The sequence below is a fragment of the Cervus elaphus genome, chromosome X (assembly GCF_910594005.1).
Source record: "Cervus elaphus chromosome X, mCerEla1.1, whole genome shotgun sequence".
NCBI lineage: Eukaryota > Metazoa > Chordata > Mammalia > Artiodactyla > Cervidae > Cervus > Cervus elaphus.
This window is the reverse complement of record NC_057848.1, coordinates 141,657,848-141,679,619: the sequence shown is the minus strand read 5'-3', so window position 1 is coordinate 141,679,619 and position 21,772 is coordinate 141,657,848. Positions and strand designations below refer to the sequence as shown.

At 37.1% G+C, this 21,772-nt stretch overlaps 1 protein-coding gene and 1 non-coding gene across 7 annotated transcripts in view; both read right to left on the bottom strand.

Annotated features, from left to right (window-relative positions):
* DMD (dystrophin) overlaps window positions 1-21,772 on the bottom strand; it is a 2,565,910-nt gene that overhangs the window by 2,467,302 nt on the left and 76,836 nt on the right. The window lies entirely within an intron of this gene.
* TRNAC-ACA lies at window positions 10,993-11,064 on the bottom strand. Its single transcript has one exon. It is a non-coding gene; the product is annotated as a tRNA-Cys (tRNA).

Genomic DNA, 21,772 nt, shown 5'->3' with positions numbered 1-21,772 from the left:
GGTTCTAAGAAAACTTGAAAAAAATCTGTGACTAGAATACAAAAAGTTGTGCATGTCATGATAAGGAATTTGGATTTATCCTATAAATTCAACAAGTATCAAAGAGAATGTTTTAAGGACAGCAACCATCATGGAGACGATCTGTAGTCTAGAATCCATTTAGGAAGTTTTCTACTGTTTTCTGAGTTAGAAATACAGAGGATATCAATTACAGAGGTACCAATGGGCTAGATTTGGAGTCATTTAATGAATAGCATTAATGAAATTTGCTGGCAATCTGGATGTCAGAAGTGAGAGAAGAGAAAAATCACCTGGAGAAGACCCTAAATTCCCTCATTTAGTTTACCAGAAAGATAGTACTTCAGTTATCTGAAAGAAAAAAAGAGAAACATTAATAGTTCACGGTTATAACAGCAGAAATAAAGAAGAGATCACAGTCTCCATATGATAGTCACAAGGCTTGCTTATTTGATAGGCATTTCAATTTTTCTCACTCCTATTTGTGTCCCCACATATTGAATAGCACTTAATTTTATTCAACACATAAACTTCTTTCTATAACTAATTTCAATAGATACGTTTTAAAGTGGCTACGTGTGAAGGGGGGTGGTGGTGGGAAACTTCATCTTGTCCAAGAAACTTTCATCTTCCATTGGGATCAAAAACTGAAGAGTCTATATAGTATGTCATATGTAAAGTCCCTTAATTACAAACATTGCTCCAACCCACTACACAATCTTCCTTACATAGACAGGCACTATAGTATCTTGGTTAAGTACAGGACTGCATTACCTGAGTTATTATCCTGTCACTATTTAACTACAAGTTTGTAACTACATAATTTAGGGTTTGTTATGTATATCTCTCAGGGTCTCACTTTTTTCATCTGTCAAAATAGATCAACCTTCATGGGCTGCTGAGATGATTACAATATTTTCAGGAACATACTAATGGCTCAGTGACTATTAGTCATTTATTTCTACCAGTATTGTTGTTTAGTTGCTAAGTCAGGTCCAACTCTTTTGCAACCCCATAGACTGTAGCCCATCAGGCTCCTCTGCCCTTGGGATTTTCCAGGCAGGAATACTAGAGTGGGTTGCCATTTCCTTCTCCAGGGGATCTTCCAGACCCAGGGATTGAATCCACGTCTTCTGCATGGGCAGGCGGATTCTTAACCACTGAGCCACTAAGGAAACCTACTACTACTTTTACTCCTCTTTGAAATGCTCTTCATTTGGCAGGACCGAGAGACATAGCAGGAAAAGATAGTTAAAAAAAATATTCAACACAACTTTATGCTATAAATTTCTATAAACAGAATTATTAACTTCTTTTCCAGCAGACATATTTGTTATTTATTAGATGGGTTATATTAGCCTCAATTTTTAGGAAGGAAAATTGAAGCTCAGAGTACCTAAGATACTGTTGTAAGTTTACAAAGATAGGAAGTTACAAAAGTAGGTGGAGACCCTATGCCTTCCTTACCCTGTTCTATTCAATATCCTTATGGTTTAAAAAATTTGCCTATTTTAATAGCAATTGAAATACAGTAGAGTCTATCACTGTTACTTGTTTAGGCAGCTATGTATAGGTTTGGGTTCCACCTCTGCCACTTGCTATCTGGATGATTTTGGAGGAGTTACTTCTCTAAACTTCAATTACTTAATCTGGAAAAAAATGGAATAATATTTGCCTTTTACAATATTTAGGCATTGGTTAAAACAACACATATAAAGCACTTCCCAGGGGCTTCCCTGGTAGCTCAGACGGTAAAGAATCTGGATCCAGTGTGGGAGACCCAGGTTCAATCCCTGGGTCCGGAAGATCCCTTGGAAAAGGGAATGGCAACCCACTCCAGTATTCTTGCCTGGAAAATCCTACACACAGAGGAGCCTGGTGGGCTACAGTCCCTGGGGTCACAAAGAGTCAGACACGACTGAGTGACTAACACACACACACACACACACACAAAGCACTTTGAAAGTTGCTGGCATATAGGACTAAGTCCTCATTATCTATTTATTATTATTCTTATCTGAGTCTTCTAGTGTAAACCCAGTCTCTTTAGAAAGACACTAACAGATTTGCTGAAAAGGAATTACTTAGTCCTAAAAGTATTGTTACTCAACACACCAATATTCTTTATAAGATTAATGTTATGCTCTCAAGTGGCCCACCAAAGCTCCAATACACTGGCCACCTGATGTGAAGAGCTGACTCATTAGAAAAGACCCCCATGCTGGGAAAGATTAAAGGTAGGAGGAGAAGAGGATGACAGAGGATGAGATGGTTGGATGGCATCACCAACTCGATGGGCATGAGTTTGAGCAAGCTCTGGGAGTTGGTGATGGACACGGAATTCTGGAGTGCTGCAGTCCATGGGGTCGCAAAGAGTCGGACATGACTGAGCGGCAGAACAACAAGTGGCCCACCAGGTATTCCAACTTCACTATGATAAATCATAATTTAGTTAATATCATTCTTATTGCTATTATTATATACAAGAAAAATTATGGATAGCTTGTATCTAGGAAAATCACTATGAACATTAACATCACAGGCTGCATAGTACATGACCTACAATTTTATACTTCAAGAAAACAGTGGAAAATCCACTATGGTTCATTAGCTTCTCAGTTTGTACCACTAGGCATTTTGCCACTATCTCTTCCTAAATTATCTTACTCTGATGAGATGCCAGCTTAGAGGTGGTCTCCCATGTATTACAGTTACACTTATTTCAGAGTAATATATACTACTACTTATTAAAAAATGACCCAAAGAGATGAAGTTAGTCTAATTTTAAGGGGGAACTGTTAATAAGAACACAAGTTTGAAAACAAACAAAATAGCAAAGTAGCACATATTATCTTCCACTCCTTTACTTATAAAAGCTATATGATGAGCATCTTTTATGTACCAGGTATTGATACATCTTATTTCAAAGACGCTTAAGCCATGTTCTCAGTCCAGAAAGGGCTCACCACTTAGGCAGGGAGACCGAGAAATTTTTAAAAAAAGTACAGAGTGTGATAAGAGCAAAGATAAGAAAAATCTATTAAGTTTATATAGGGAAAGGGTTATCTAAGCCATGTTAATGAAACTGAATTTATTAAGTTGTTTCCTTTGGTTTTGTGTGAAAAGCATGACAGGTCTCACACAACTTCAATGAAAAATGCCAGGTGACACAACTAATTGTTCTTATTGTAAATAGAATGTGTGGCCATGTTTCTCAGACTGCATAATGATGCTGACAGCTATAAATACTTCACTGTTCAGTATGTGCTAGGCACTGTTCTTAGCAAAACTCTATCACATTGGATTCTTACAACAGCTCATATTACAGATGAGTAAACAAAGAATTATATGATCAAGTAACTTGCTCAAAGTCTCACAACTCCAAGACTGGGGAGTCAGGATTTCAAATCATGGAACACAATTCTGTCACTAAAGAGGTTACTCTTTTGGTAGATGAAGAATCTTCCCCCAAATTAGTAAATATAAAGGTAAGAAATTAAGCAGATCCCAAATGCTCACAATTAGTTACACAGGAGACCAGTCTGCCCTGGCTCGTGTTGCTCATTCACAGATAGGAAGAAGGGATATGGCTCCTCCCATATCTCCTCCTGCACCTCCATAGGTCTAGTAGCAGACACAGGAATAACATTTAGGCTGCGTTATGTCCCTCTAATATCTAATAAACCAGACCAGCATTAAATGGTAACCATAGGTCTTCCACAGATAAATATCCTACTTCCATATGATATTTATTAGCATACATAAAAATAGAGCTCTGTTGTAAATGAAGCTTGGAAATTACTGAGACAAAACTGCTTTAATAGGCCTCATTCCAATAATATTTCTCAGAACTTTTAATATAAATTGTTAATTTCCAAGACGGGATACTGCAAACTGCGGGGCGGCCATGAGAAGATACCCCTCGTCCAAGGTAAGGAGCAGCCGCTGCGCTTTGTTGGAGCAGCCGTGAACAGATACCCCACGTCCAAGGTAAGAGAAACCCAAGTAAGACAGTAGGTGTTGCGAGAGGGCATCAGAAGGCAGACACACTAAAACCATAATCACAGAAAAATAGCCAATCTGATCACAGGATCATAGTCTTCTCTAACTCAACGAAACTAAGCCATGCCGTGTGGGACCACCCAAGACGGTCGGGTGATGGTGGAGAGGTCTGACAGAATGTGGTCCACTGGAGAAGGGAATGGCAAACCACTTCAGTGTTCTTGCCTTGAGAATGCCATGAACAGTTTGAAAAGGCAAAATGATAGGATACTGAAAGAGGAATTCACCAGGTCGGTAGGTACCCAATATGATACTGGAGATCAGTGGAGAAATAACTCCAGAAAGAATGAAGGGATGGAGCCAAAGCAAAAACAATACCCAGTTGTGGATGGGACTGGTGATAGAAGAAGCAAGGTCCGATGCTGTAAAGAGCAATATTGTATAGGAATCTGGAATGTTAGGTCCATGAATCAAGGCAAATAGTAAGTGGTCAAACAGGAGATGGCAAGAGTGAACATCGACATTCTAGGAATCAGTGAACTAAAATGGACTTGAACGGGTGAATTTAACTCAGATGACCATTATATCTACTACTGTGGGCAGGAATCCCTTAGAAGAAATGGAGTAGCCATCATGATCAACAAAAGAGTCTGAAATGCAGTACTTGGATGCAATCTCCAAAGTGACAGAATGATCTCTGTTCATTTCCAAGGCAAACCATTCAATATCATGGTAATCCAAGCCTATGCCCCAACCAGTAACACTGAAGAAGCTGAAGTTGAATGGTTCTATGAAGACCTACAAGACCTTTTAGAACTAACACACAAAAAAGATGTCCTTTTCATTATAGGGGATTGGAATGCAAAAGCAGGAAATCAAGAAACACCTGGAGTAACTCAAAGGCAAATTTGGCCTTGGAGTACAGAATGAAGCAGGACAAAGGCTAATAGAGTTTTGCCAAGAGAACGCACTGGTCATAGCAAACACCCTTTCCAACAATACAAGAGAAGACTCTACACATGGACATCACCAGATGGTCAACACCAAAACCAGACTGACTGTATTCTTTGCAGCCAAAGATGGAGAAGCTCTATACAGTCAGCAAAAACAAGACCAGGAGCTGACTGTGGCTCAGATCATGAACTGCTTATTGCCAAATTCAGACTTAAACTGAAGAAAGTAGGGATAACCACTAGACCCTAAATCAAATCCCTTATGACTATACAGTGGAAGTGAGAAATAGATTTAAGGGACTAGATCTGATAGAGAGAGTCTGATGAACTATGGACGGAGGTTCGTGACATTGTACAGGAGACAGGGATCAAGACCGTCCCCATGGAAAAGAAATGCAAAAAGGCAAAATGGTTGTCTGAGGAGGCCTTACAAATAGCTGTGAAAAGAAGAGAAGCGAAAAGCAAAGGAGAAAAGGAAAGATATTCCCATTTGAATGCAGAGTTCCAAAGAATAGCCAGGAGAAATGAGAAAGCCTTCCTCAGCGATCAATGCAAAGAAATAGAGGAAAACAACAGAATGGGAAAGACTAGAGATCTCTTCAAGAAAATTAGAGATATCAAGGGAACATTTCATGCAAAAATGGGCTCAATAAAGGACAGAAATAGTATGGACCTAACAGAAGCAGAAGATATTAAGAAGAGGTGGCAAGAATACACAGAAGAGCTGTACAAAAAAGATCGTCACGACCCAGATGATCACAATGGTATGATCACTCACCTAGAGCCAGACATCCTGGAATGTGAAGCCAAGCGGGCCTTAGGAAGCATCACTGCGAACAAAGCTAGTGGATGTGATAGAATTCCAGTTGACCTATTTCAAATCCTGAAAGATGAGGCTGTGAAGGTGCTGCACTCAATATGTCAACAAACCCGGAAAACTCAGCAGTGGCCACAGGACTGGAAAAGGTCAGTTTTCATTCCAATCCCAAAGAAAGGCAATGCCAAAGAACGCTCAAACTACCGCACAATTGCACTCATCTCACACGCTAGTAATGTAATGCTTAAAATTCTCCAAGCCAGGCTTCAGCAATATGTGAACCGTGAACTTCCAGATATTCAAGCTGGTTTTAGAAAAGGCAGAGGAACCAGAGGTCAAATTGCCAACATCCACTGGATCATTGAAAAAGCAAGAGAGTTCCAGAAAAACACCTATTTCTGCTTTATTGACTACGCCAAAGCCTTTGACTGTGTAGATCACAATAAACTGTGGAAAATTCTGAAAGAGATGGGAATACCAGACCACCTGACCTGCCTCTTGAGAAACCTGTATGCAGGTCAGGAAGCAACAGTTAGAACTGTATATGGACCAACAGACTGGTTCCAAATAGGAAAAGGAGTATGTCAAGGCTGTATATTTTCACCCTGATTATTTAACTTATATGCCGAGTACATCATGAGAAATGCTGGGCTGGAAGAAGCACAAGCTGTAATCAAGATTGCCAGGAGAAATATCAATAACCTCAGATATGCAGATGATACCACCCTTATGGCAGAAAGTAAAGAGGAACTAAAAAAAGCCTCTTGATGAAGGTGAAAGAGGAGAGTGAAAAAGTTGGCTTAAAGCTTAACATTAAGAAAACTAAGATCATGGCATCTGGTCCCATCACTTCATGGGAAATAGATGGGGAGACAATGTAAAGAGTGGCTGACTTTATTTTTGGGGGCTCCAAAATCACTGCAGATGGTGATTGCAGCCATGAAATTAAAAGACGCTTGCTCCTTGGAAAGAAAGTTATGACCAATCTAGATAGCATATTAAAAAGCAGAAACATTACTTTGCCAACAAAGGTCTGTCTGGTCAAGGCTATGGTTTTTCCAGTGGTCATGTATGGATGTGAGAGTTGGACTGTGAAGAAAGCTAAGTGCCAAAAAATTGATGCTTTTGAATTGTGGTGTTGGAGAAGACTCTTGAGAGTCCCTTGGACTGCAAGGAGATCCAACCAGTCCATCCTAAAGGAGATCAGTCCTGGGTGTTCATTGGAAGGATTGATGCTGAAGCTGAAACTCCAATATTTGGCCACTTCATGGGAAGTGTTGACTCATTGGAAAAGATCCTGATGCTGGGAGGGATTGGGGGCAGGAGGAGAAGGGGATGACAGCAAATGAGATGGCTGGATGGCATCACTGACTCGATGGACATGAGTTTGAGTAAGCTTCAGGAGTTGGTGATGGACAGGGAGGCCTGGCGTGCTGTGATTCATGCGGTTGCAAAGAGTGGGACATGACTGAACTGAACTGAACTGAACTGACTGTCTATGGGATGCACTTTGGGAAACCATTCTAGAAAGTTAATTATTTAATTTTAGAATATAGTAATTATCACTGTAAGCATTCATATTTCTCTCTCTTGAGTAAATCAGGTGTCTTTTCAGAGGTCTTGTTGCTTAGCTACAAAGTAACCAGAAATGCTTAATGAATCATCTGAAAATCAAATTATCAATAAAGTACATTATCACTTTCTATTATTGGGAGAGTTGTTTGGCTTTTTTCATATTAAGAAGAAAGAGTCATATTTAAAACTTACAAGGTAACACAAGCTGCCTGATAACTTGATTAAGTAAGCATTAGAGCACATTTTAGGACTGCTTTATTGTAAATAAGAGAATCGACAACTGTGTTACAGGATCTACACGAACCTTTCCTGTAAAAGCAGCTCCCTAGGGGATCTCAAGTACATCGTTACCCAAATACTAAATAGTATTTTACATTTTCTGAAAGTAGAAAAGCTATCAGAAGCTTCTGTCTTACATGTAGGGTATGAATTATTTGCTTCCATTAATTTTTTAACTTGTCAGCAATGTTTCCCTTTTGAAAAATACCTTATGGTTCCAAATTATACATTCATATTATTTTTTTGCTAGTTGAACATTTCTGTCCATACTGTATCCCACCATAATTTCTTAGCTTGATACCTGACACAGAATAGGTACCTAAGTAATAGTTTTTGAAAAAAATTGACAAATTACTGATCTGTACTTTCCCAGGAGAAAACATTTTCTAACTATTATTAATCAAATGGATTTTTATCTTCTATTTACATTACAGTGTTCTCATTTTCATACCTCCCTCTCTACACTTAGTCACATCTTGACTAATTGCTCTCAGCTTCTGCCAATAGCTTCTTCACCACCATGGTTATATCAATCCAGATACCAGTAATCGCAGCATTCTTCATAACAGCCAAGAACTTGAAATAATGTAAGCATCATCCATTGGTCAATGATTACATATACTGAAGTATTTCCAGATAATGAGATAGTATTTAGCATAACAAAGTACATGCTAAACATAATAAAAATTGCAAACTTCATGAAAACAGGCAAAAGTCAGCCACAAAGGCCACTTCTTTCAATATTCTATTTAAATGACATATTCAAAAATCGCAGCTTCCTAGAGATATAAAGTGGATTAGTAGATTCCTAGGGTTGGAGGTGAAGCCTGGAGGTAAAAATAGGGATGTCCTAAAGTGTTCTAAAACTGAATTGTAGTGATGGTTGTGCAACTTGGTAAGTTTATTAAAAATCATTGAATTGTATCAATGAATTAATTTTCTGGCATATAAGTTAAACTTTGTAAGGTATAGCTCGGGCCAAGGCAGAAAAGGAGAGATGACCTCAATGGAGGTAGGTTACCTTTATTCAGGCAAGCAGGGGTGACAGTCGCCCTAATGACCAGGTTGAGCGCAAGAGGGATCAGGGAGGCTTCATATTTAATAAAGGGAGGTTTGTGGAAGGGATAAGGGAAATGTTAGTCAGGTAGGAAGTTTTGGGTAATCTTTAGTTGAGATGGCATTTGTAGTTGAACAGGGGTTGGGAGGTTTGGGGCAGGGGATGATAAGTCTCAGGTAGATGCAACCAGCCCAGAGCATCAGGGCAGGATTTAAAGTTTGGTTTTGTTTCCCCCCCGAGGTTAGATGACTCAACAAGGGCCTTTGAGACCACTGTTTTTCTTTTCTAGGCCCAAGGACTCCTTCACACTTAACATAAAGTTGTTAAGTAACTAATGAGTACTCACTCAAAATGAAGGTTCTGACCACAATCAGCCTATGAGCTAGTATCTTTGTTACATAAAACTGCTTTCTACATAGACATTCATTTTGCACCAGAAATGCTTTTGACATTAAATAATACTATTCTAGGAACTATTTGAGAGTTGTGATAACTATTTCATAAGCACCCATTTGTCAGTATGCCTTTACTATCAGGAAATACACATTTCATTTTCAGCAAACCTGACTGTATTATCCTGGATTAACCTCATTTTATTCTTTGATTTCTTTATCTGAAAAAAAAAAACGATGCCCCTTCTTTATCAAGCATTTAAGTATTCACAAATGGAATATCTTCTAAACACAGAATATCAATTATTCCATTTAAATAATGTTCTGAGATGATTATTGCTCTAAGAGAGCTTTTTACCAAAGTTAGTTCCCAAGTGATTTTTTCTAAATGCATTGGAAACTGACAGCTACTTTGCCCTATTATAAATATATCAAATTGCACCCTTTTCAAAGATAGAAACAGGTCAAAATATATTATAAAGCTAGAAAAACATTGCTTTTTAATAATACATTCATTCATGATCAGTAAGGAATATTCAGAATGCAACATTTAAGTAATTAAGTAGTTAAAATAGTTTTCCTTATACATGACATAAAAAAATCCAGGTGGCTTATGTATTCAAATTCTTCATATACATTAAAATAGCTAATTTGAAAAATAGGTTTTTTGCATTTTAAATCAGGTTGTAACAGAAAATATTTTAATGTAGTACAACCACAAGCTTTTCCTGTATTTTTTTTTAGAACCTGAAAGTGAAATGTATAGATTTTTCACTATCCCTATGATTTAATTTTTCTCATCAGGAGGAGCTGAATGTAGTTGTCCTTTGGTGTATTTTTTTCTAAGAAGACATCTATGTTTTTCTACCTGAATTTTTGAAATTTTTCTTAACCAAAGGCATATTAACAATTTAAAGCATCTGAAGGTTTTTCAGATAGTTTTTCAATACTTTTGAACAAAAGAAAATTTCAAATTCAATCAAAATCTTATGGAATAAATATCAAGAGAACTTTAACTTAAAATGGTAATTCTATACAACTTGGAGATTAAGAAGGCCATATTTGACAAGGGCATCACTCTGCCCTAAATGCAATGTTGGGCTGAATCCCAATTTCTCTTTGAACCTCTGCCCATTATTCTTTGATACTAATAAATCCTTGAATTATAAAATTTAAATAAAACCCAAAAACAGTAAAAAAGAAGCTGAGAATATCAAGTTGATATTAGCCTTAATACTTCAAATTAAATAAAGTATTTAAATAATATTCTTCTTGGTTGTATGACCTTGGACAAGTTCTTACCATCTTTGAATGCCAGGTTATCGGTAAAATGGATTGAGAGTTATACTATGCAGTAAATGAGTTAACATGTCAAACACTGTGTAGATCACCTGATACATGGTAAGCATTCAATAAGTGAGGAAGAAACTCAATTAGTTCTTTATTGAGCCAATCAAAAACAAATTGAATCTAAAATAATGGTAACAATATAAGATATTCTATATTTCTTAGAATTTTCTATTGCAACCTGGACATGTAGGAGAAGCACTGAACTTAATATTCCTAAACATTATTCTCAAATTTTAGTCAAACCATTTATTGAAAAAATTATTGAGAAATGATTGCCATACATGGGTAACTGAAACTAAACATTTTCTGTTTAACAGAAAGTTATCCTATATAAACAGACACCAGTTCTCAAGAGTTCATCATTCCAATTCTTTTTTCCTCAAAGTCACAGTCTAATTCAACTCCAGTGGCTTTTAGATATAGTGAAGTCACTCAGCCGTGTCCAACTCTTTGTGACCCCATGGACTGTAGCCCACCAGGCTCCTCCATCCATGGGATTTTCCAAGCAAGAGTACTGGAGTGGGTTGCCATTTCCTTCTCCAGGAGATCTTCCCGACCCAGGGATTGAACCCGGGTCTCCTGCATTGTAGGCAGATGCTTTACCAGCTGAGCCACCAGGGAAGTCTTTAGATATAGTAGATGACATTAAATGGCAATATTTTGTCAACAACTTAGTTCACAACATTTTGTCTTAAAATTTAGAAATCAATCACATACTTCATGGAACATACTATTAGAAATATTCAGCAACTTTTAAAAGCCACAATTCCATAGTTACTCTGTATTTCCCTCTAATTTAGACATCAAACAAAACATTTCAAAAGAATCCTGTCACTACCATGGATTGAACTCCACAAGGAAGTATTGGGTATGTCTTCTCCAGCCACTCATTTTCTTGAATGATTAAAAGTTCATGTGAATGATATGCCTGAGAAACAGCACACTCTAGATCTATGATGTGTTATTATCATAATGTAGGTAAGATACACACATTTGCAGCAACATTTCATGCTAGGTGATAGATGTATGGTTTTAAGATGCCCACTCAAATGACAGGTCATCTGTGATAAGTCTATTTGTGAAAGTAATACACTGACTGTGAAAAATCATCTATTGCTTTAATGATCACATCAGGATCGTCGATATGATTTACACATCCTTTATTTCTAAATTTGAGAATAAAGTTTTCACTTTCCAAATTAATTGGTTATCATTTTGGTTATTGGACTAAGTATGTATTGGAAGTTTATATGACTAAATTTTTTAATAGTCTTAAGAGAAAGTAAATGGACTTTAACTGAGAATCCTTGTCCTTTAGATCAATGCTCTAAATTCTTACTATTAATAAAAAAAAATCTGGCAGTCAAGTTTCATATTCTGATTCAGCAGATTCAGGACAAAGCCTGTGATTTTGTGTATCTGATAAGGCCACTGGTCCATAGACTACACTTTGAGTTCAAAGGCTCTAGGTTACTAACCTACTGACAAAGCAAAGTTTAAAAATTAGAAAAAAATCTCTTCCATTAGGATATAAATATTAAATTCTGTGAGACAAGTAAAAGAAAAAGCTTGGTGACAGGAAAGAACATGGTATGCTAGAGTGGATGAAAAACCTTTAGCCCTTTATCATCACTCTGTAGGACATACTATAGATTATTTTCTCTCTGCTCACCTTCAGCCTACCTTAAATCCATTCTACAAATTCTATGAAATGCAGCATCAAATTTCTAGAGGGGAAGAAAATATGTAAACTTAGATGGGAATAAAATTTACATATTTAATTAACCTCTGTCATTCCCTTCGATTACAAATGTGGATAACAAACTCAAAATAGCAGTGCCTGCCATTCGATCTGTGTCTGTTGTTGATCACTACATCGTGTCCAACTCTTCTGCAGCTGACCCCATGGACTGTGGCCCATCAGACTCCTCTGTCCCTGGGATTTCCCAGGCAAAAATACTGGAGTGGGTTGCTATTTTCTCTTCTGGGGTATCTTCCTTACTCAGGGATCAAACCTCCATCTCCTGCATTGGCAGGCAGGGTGTTTACCACTGATTCACCAGGGAAGCCCTTTGATCTGTACAGACATCCTATACATCAGCTGTCCCCAATCTTTTTGGCACCAGGGACTATTTTTGTGGAACACAATTTTCCACAGACCAGAGGGTGGGGGGATGGATCGGGGACGCCTGACATACATGATACATATTATGAATTTATGACAGTTATAAATCTATGAGTGGCTAGATCTATTTATAAGTATATATTATATTATAAAAATGTAATATTCTAATTGTATTAGCATATAATTTCTTTTATAAGCCTTTGCAATTTATTTTTGGATTTTAAGGCATTTTTCTAAACAGAAAGAGACACACAGACTTAGAAAATGAACTCATGGTTGCCGGGGTTGGGAGGGGAAGGGATAGTTAAGGACTTTAGGAAGGTCATGTACACACTGCCATATTTTAAATGGATAACCAACAAAAACCTATTGTATAGCAAAAAAATAAAGGCATTTTTCTTAGAAGGGATTCTGAGGTGTTACCAGACTGCCAAAGGGATTCATATCATAATCATTTCAACCATCATGTGCCTACCTCCACTTTACCTTAACTTATTAGAATGTAATACTTCCAGCAACAATTTGATGCTCCCTCATTCCTTCTCAAGTTGCCTAGGTATCTACCCTCCATTTTCTTTTAGAAGCCTCCACACACTTGCATCATGGTATTTATCATATACATGCAGTATATTTCCTTGCATGTACCTCTAACACACTTCAAAAACACCAAAAGGGAAGGAAATATGACTGCTCGAGACATCTTCCGTATCTGGCACATAATAGTTACAGTTGACCCTTGAACAACATGGATTTGAACTCTGTGGCTTCACTTAAACATCGACTTTTTTTTTCAAAGGTAAATACTGCAGTACTTCATGGTCTGTGGCCGAATACCTAGATGCAGAATCAAAGAACTAACTGTAAATATAAAGGGCTGACATTAAGACTTAAGTCTGATACTCATCTGTGTCACTAGGTATTTGTGGGTCCTTATAACTTTTCTTAATTTCTCACCATTATACCCCTTCCAGTTGTTCAAAATAATATAATAGTTTGTGGTTATGGATGTCCAGACCTCTTTTAAAAATAAGTGGGGAAACAGCATTGAAGAAATACTAAAATATATTAAATTTGATACTCTATAGGACACTAAAGCTCCAAGATGTGTGAGAATGAGTTCTGTGCTCAAATAGTTATGAGAAAAACATTGTATACTAGGTCTTAGTACAGGGGTCAGATTTTTCTTTTTTTTTTTTTTAACATAAAAGCTCGATAGTAATAAACATTTTTAGCTTTGCAGGCCATACGGTCTCTATCACAGTTATTCCTGTCATTATAACACAAAAGGAGCCATAGAAAATACATACATGAATAGGCATTGCTATGTTCCAATAAACCCTTATTTATAAACACAGAGCTGGCTGAATTTAGCCCATCCTAGTCACAGTTCTACTTTGCCAACAAAGGTCCGTCTAGTCAAGGCTATGGTTTTTCCAGTGGTCATGTATGGATGTGAGAGTTGGACTGTGAAGAAAGCTGAGCACCGAAAAATTGATGCTTTTGAACTATGGTGTTGGAGAAGACTCTTGAGAGTCCCTTGGACTGCAAGGAGATCCAACTGGTCCATCCTAAAGGAGACAAGTCCTGGGTGTTCATTGGAAGGACTGATGCTGAAGCTGAAACTCCAATACTTTGGCCACCTCATGTGAAGAGTTGACTCATTGGAAAAGACCCTGATGCTGGGAGGGATTGGGGGCAGGAGGAGAAGGGGACGACAGAGGATGAGATGGCTGGATGGCATCACCAACTCAATGGGCATGAATTTGAGTAAACTCCGGGAGTTTGTGATGGACAGGGAGGCCTGGCGTGCTGTGATTCATGGGGCTGCAAAGAGTCAGACACGACTGAGCGGCTGAACTGACTGACTGACTGAGTCACAGATCTACATCCTCAGATGCAATTTACTAGAAGAGTGGGAAATTATACAGGACAATTTTAAATAAAATGTAAACACAATGTTGCCAAACATATTTGAACGTAGATCAGCTTCTATGCTCCAACTAAGAACACATCAGTACACAGTATCTAAAGTATTTTATATGCTCCTACATATGTAGTTTGTGTATGTGGTGGGGACAGAGGAATATATTGAGACTGAATATAAATGGTCAATCATAAAGCTGAAACTTTCTTTGAAATTGTATTTAATTGAAAACCATTTATAGGAATATCAACTTTACTGCTTGAATAAACAATATTTAATTTCATTCTTAAGTATTATAAAAATCAAATGCCTCTTCATGCATTTTTAAAATTTCCATACGCCCATTCAGTTAAAAAATATAAGAACCTAAAAAAATATTATAACAACTCCAAAATAGTTTTATATCTTATCTACATCTCACACAAAAGCTATCTATCTCATTTATTAGCTCTGAGATTAGGGTCCAATTAAAAAGTGATGTATAGGACAGATTAGCTGTATATAGATTTCAGCCCAGGCCTATGTCAACAGATTTGCCCAAAACTCACCGATTTTCTCAGAATTAAACATTTGAATCCTAGAAAATGATCCCCCTCCTCATTTTAGGGCTTATTTCACCAATCTTCTGTTATTGAATCTCTCAATATTTTCTCTCTCTTGTATAATTTCATTAGAATCAAGTGAACCACACTAGGTAAACCTTATTTAAATAAATGTTCATATTATCCTTTTCTCAGTGAAAGAAAAAAATAAACTATAGACTTTATACGGCATCGTTTTTCTGCCTTAACTTTATATTTATTTATAATTGTTAAGTTTACTGCAAACTGTAGACACACAGAGGGCTGCAGCTCACAGAAATGTAAGAGCACCAAACACTTCTCCCTGAGAGGAAACATCTATCTGCACGATGCCTGATAACTAAAGTATTTTATCCAGCTGCTACCCCATTTATACTAAAGCAACATCAAAACTCCAGTTCAGGGACTGGTATAATCCAGATACCTGAAACTACATTTCTAAGTTCCCAAAAGTCTAAATCTAGGTTGAAATTAATCTCCAGGGTCAATATCCTCTTTCTGTTTTCTATCTTTCTTGCTAGACTCTGTGTTCTTTTAAAATGCTTGCTTCTTTCTTATCTGGATTTTTTTTAGCATAAACTTCGGTCTCCATAAAGCAATATGGCTCTTTAATAAACAACAAACAGAAAATTGTTTAAGGTGTATAAGATTAACCAACTAAGACTTTTTAGGGTCACAGAGTCAGACACTACTGAGCGACTAAGCACACAGAACACATTATATAATAAAAATGTTAACTTCAAGATGTAAAAAAAACCCAAATGACAATTTTAATATATAATAAAGAATAAGCCTAATAAATGGGAAACAAAACAAAACAAAAAAACGGTTAGTTGGACTTAGAGGGAGAAATAAGGAAGTAGGAAACAAGAGACTTAATGTTCATACAATGAATGTATCTCTATATATTACACACTTTTTCATTCATGCTGACTCAAAAGAACATGGTGATGACAGGAGATGAGTAATAAGTGGTACCTTAGTTGAAGCAGACCTGCAACAAGAATCTGAGTGTATGTAGTTTATTTGTGGTACAGGCAATGTGAGCTGGACAAAGATACAAAACAGGGAAGGAAGCGTGTGATAACAAGCAAAATATCACAGCAGAAGAATGGAAATTAATCCTGTGTGAAACCCTAAGAAAGGTGTAAGGTTTATACCTCAGTGTCTGTCTGCACTGGAATTTTTAGGAAATTCCTAAGAACCAGTGGTTGAGGTTTCTCAGAGTATAAATTCCTTATCTTTTTTGGCTTGACACACATGTGAACAGGATAAATTTTAGGGTCCCCAGGGGTAAAAAAAAAATATATATTCGGCACAGATATTAAGATCCTGGCATAAGGGTACTGATTGACTGTAAAGAACCTGAAAGAAAAGAGGAACTTCACAAAGGAGGAAGACAGATAGTTGTACCTTAAAGGATGAGTAGGTGGTTACTATACAGAGAAGAGAAATAACCAGTGTATGGAGAGAAAAGGAACAGCAAATTTATCAAAGGCGGGGAATCCGTATTTTCCTAAATATTTGGTCTTCCCACTTCTTGGATATTCTTACATTTGATAGTGATAATGGGTAATATGTCACTTGAAAACACCGAGTTTTTGAGGCATATAGATTTCAAGGATTTTCTGATTAGTCATCTTTGTAGTGTAGAAAAGTAACTGTGGCCTATTATTTTAAAACCAGTCTCTATCATATTCAAGGATTGTAAGACAATATAGTAAAGATGACCATTTTCCCCAAGTTGATCAATCGATTCAGTCCATTTCCAGTCAAAATCCAGGAGGCATTTTTTTTAAATGGGCAAGCTCATTCTAAAATGTATATAGGAAAGCAAGAGCCCTAGAGCAGTTGAAGGAATTTTAAAAAAGTGATAAATCAGGAGAATGTATACTACCTGGTTTTTAAGATTTATTATAAAGTGACTGTGATCAAGGCCATACAGCATTAGCAAAAAAATAAAGATATAAGTCAATAGAAAAGAATAACAAGTCGAGAAACAGATCCACACACATATAGTCAACTGATTTTCAAAACACATACCAAGTTAACTCAAGTTAACTGTACTGGAATAACTAGATATCCAGAGAAGAAAATAATTAATGTTGACTATCCTCAGACCAAAAGCATAACTTAATTCAAAAGAATCGCGCACCATAGTTTTATTGAAGTAAATAAAGAAAATGGCACAAATGTGTACAACTCTACGATTTAACACAAATGTGACAGATCTATGAAACCATCACTTAGGGCAAGAAAAGCCGTAAGTTACCAGTACAACAGATGTCCTAGTGGTATTTGACATGTCAAATTCAACAACCATCCTCCTCTGCAATGGCAGCCAGGAGGCTGGCATTTAAAACTATGTTCACCTTGGAGACTGACATCAACAGAATGGTGGACTGCTAGGCTCTAAGCTCTCCTTCCTCCAAGGAAACAAAGTTGAAGGGTTTATACACTCAGATTGTACTTTTGTAAAGAAAATGATTACATGTACATATATTTACAATGAAACACTATTCAGTAATAAAAGCACTGAAGAAATAAAGAAACTGAATTTGTGATTACCATAGGGGAAAGGGGGTTGGGGGAAGGGCTAAATTAAGATGTTGGAATTAACATATATACAGTATCATATATAAAAAAAGATGGTAAAGAATCTGCCTGCAATGCAGAAGACCTGGGTTTGATCCCTGGGTCGGGAAGATCCCCTGAAGAAGGGCATGGCAACCCATTCCAGTATTCTTCCCTGGAGAATCCCATGAGCAGAGGAGCCTGGCAGCCTATAGTCCATGGGGTCACAAAGAGTCAGATGCTACTGAGCAACTAACATTTTCACTTCACACATGGGAAGAGAAACTGAAAAAGAACATATATGTGTGTCTGTGTGTGTGTGTGTCTGTCACACACATATGGGTTTCCCTGGTGGCTCAGATGGTAAAGAATCTGCCTGCAATGCTGGAGACCTGGGTTCAATCCCTGGGTTGGGAAGATCCCCTGGAGAAGGGAATGGCTACCTACTCCAGTATTCTAGCCTGGAGAATTTCATGGACTGTATAGTTCATGGGGTCACAAAGAGTCAGACACAACTGAGCGACTTTCACTTTCACTCACACACACACACATATACACACACACACACGTGATTGAATCACACACACATTTATACACACATGGATATAATGGAATCACTTTGCATCTGAAACTAATACAAGATTGCAAATCAATTCAATGAAAAAGAATGAAGTTCTAATATGTTCTACAACATGGATAAATTCTGAAAACATGCTAAGTGGAATAAGCCAGATATAAAGCATCAAATATATATGACTCCATTTATATGAATTATCTAGAATAGGTAAATTCATATATAGAGAATAGCATATAGAAGTTACCAGGGGCTGAGTGGAAGGGTTACGAGGATTTATTGTTTAATAGGTACTGAGCTTCTGTTTGAAATGACAAACAGTTCTGAAAATGGATAAAAGTGATTGTTGCACAACATTAATATACTTAATTCCAGTAAAGTGTACCCTTAAAATAATTAAACTAATAAATTCTGTAATACACATATTTTACCATAATGAAAAATCATAGGTGTCTGGTTTAAAATTTATGTAAATTGCATCACAAAGGCTATACTCTGTTGTGGCTAGATTATTTTTGTCTGTGTTGTTTGTAAAGTTCATCTATGTTAGTACATATAGTTGCAGACCATTTACTTTCATCATTGTATAATAGTCCACTCTGTGGATATAGTACTATTTATATATATATGCTACTACTAATAGATATTTCAATTGTTTCCAATGCTGGGTTATTATGCATAATGATATTCCATTCAGTGCAGTCACTCAGTTGTGTCCAATTATTTGCAACCCCATGGACTGCAGCACACCAGGCTGGCCTGTCTATCACAAACTCCCGGAGCTTGCTCAAACTCATGTCCATTGGGTCGGTGATGCCATCCAACCATTTCATCCTCTGTCATCCCCTTATCCTCCTGCCTTCAATCTTTCCCAGCATCAAGGTCTTTTCCAATGAGTCAGTTCTTCGTCATCAGGTGGCCAAAGCATTGGAGCTTCAGCATCAATCCTTCCAATGAATATTCAGGATTATGAAGCAATATTTTAGCCTCCATAATAGGGGAAAAATGAACACGCTTTTGTCATTACACATTGTAGATAAATGGGACAAAATACCATAATAATTCTCAGAGGTGATTAAGCCACAGTGAGAAAACTTAAGGTGTCTTATGTATAGGCTATTTATTATATAGTTGAATTGAAATATTCCCAACTTATCTTCAGCTTATACCTGCCTTTCATTAATTTCCAGTCTCATTCTTACTTGATTGCTGTGTGTGAAAATGTAAATAACTTCCCTAGATACTTATTTTTGCCCCAAGTACCATATACCCATATGAAAATTAGGTACATAAGATCAGAGTGAAGATATTTCACTGAGAGAGTTAATTCAAATTCTTCCTGCTTCAAGACTCAGACATGCACTGTACTTCTAGAACATATTTACCTAAGTGTTATGGTAGTGATTTACCTACATATGTGTATATGTACACACACACACACACACAGTTTTTAGGTTAGGTAATAACTGTGTGGATGTTTTAGGCTTGGAAATTTATTCCCCAAAGCAGGCAAGAAAAGGAAAGTAAATACAACTATGGTGTTTTACAAGCATTGGAGATGCTCTGCTATCTCATAGGCTACTGTGAGGATTAAGTTAAATGTATCTGTCTCTTCAAGTAGAAAATTTCTTCACATCATCTTGCAACTTTTAGAACTCTTCTAAATTTTGACTTCAAGATAGTATTTTACAGGACAGGTTGTCAATGCAATCCTGTCAAATATATGTATAATGACAAATCTAATTTCCTTTCTCCGGATTGTTATGAAATTACCTCTCCAGAAGTGAGAAAGTACCAACTTCTTAGAAAGCATTCTATTCAGTTAAATTAGCTTAGGAATCTTATTGCCTCTGCTTTAGGCTAAATCTGCTAAGTTAACATTGCTATGTCTATACAAACACTTCAGTGATGATGGGTTAGATAAGATATGTTGACTTTCAATTCCAAAGCTATTCAGCTTGGAATCCCTGATCTGTCTGGTATCCATGGATACCGTAGGCTGGCCACAGCATCTTCCATCATCTGAGTAAACTCACATGAATGGAGATAACTATATTAATTACCAATATAACACAGTTTAACCAAAGCTAACAAGGAGAAAAGTAATTATATGTATTTTAAAATCGAGCTGGTCGCTCATGCAATGTTAACAATCTTTAAAATATGGCATTTAGTACCTAAGTAACAAAACACTGATTTTAGGGAATGTTTAGAAAATTGTTTTCAGGAGATCACAACAAATTGTGGAAAACTCTTAAAGACATGGGAATACCAGACCACCTTATCTGCCTCCTGAGAAATCTGTATGCAGGTCAAGAAGCAATAGTTAGAACTGGACAGGGAACAGTGGACCAGTTCCAAATTGGAACAGAAGTACATTAAGGCTGTATATTGTCACCTGCTTATTTAACTTATATGCAGAGTACATCATGTGAAATGCCGGGCTGGATGAAGCTCAAGCTGGAATGAAGGTTGCCAGGAGAAATATCAGTAACCTCAAATATGCAAATAACACCACCCTTATGGCAGAAAGCAAAGAGTAACTAAAGAGCCTCTTGATTAAGGTGAAAGAGAAGAGGGAAAAAGCTGGCTTAAAACTCAACATTCAAAAAACAAAGATCATGGCATCTGGTCCCATCACTTCATGTCGAATAGATGGGGACACAATGGAAACCATGACAGACTATTTTCTTGGGCTCCAAAATCACTGCAGATGGTGACTGCAGCCATGAAATTAAAAGACGCTTGCCCCTTGGAAGAGAAGCTAAGACAAACCTAGAATGCATATTAAAAAAGCAGAGACATTACTTTGCTGACAAAGGTCCATCTAGTCAAAGCTATGTTTTTTCAAGTAGTCATGTATGGATGTGAGAAGTGGACTATAAAGAAAGCTGAGCACTGAAGAATTGATGTTTTTGAGCTGTGGTGTTGGAGAAGACTCTTGAGAGTCCCTTGGACTGCAAGGAGATCTAACCAGTCAATCCTAAAGGAAATCAACCCTAAATATTCATTGGAAGGACTGATGCTAAAGCTGAAGCTCCAGTACTTTGGCCACCTGATGCAAAGAACTGACTCATTTGAAAAGACACTGTTGCTGGGAAAGATTGAAGGCAGGAGGAAAAGGGGACGACAGAGGATGAGATGGCTGGATGGCATCACTGACCCAATGGACACAAGTTTGAGCAAGCCCCGGGAGTTGGTTAAGGACAGGGAAGCCTGATGTGCTGCAGTCCATGGGCTCGCAGAGTCGACCACAACTGAGTGACTGAACTACAACAACACAAGGAAGTAAAAATGATTGAGACTATATGGCTAGGACATGACCTCTCTAATAACTCAAAGGATAGATACATAAGATATTTACCTTTTCAAATTGGAATGAGATTGAATTTTAATAATCACCTACCACTTCTATGCAAATAAAAAAGTTTCTAACATAGAAGAAATGTCAATTGTCCACATATGATATTTATGAATTCTCATTGCTAAAAATTATGTTTTCTTGTTGTCATATATAAGATAATCTTGGTATTCTTAACCTTTGCAATACT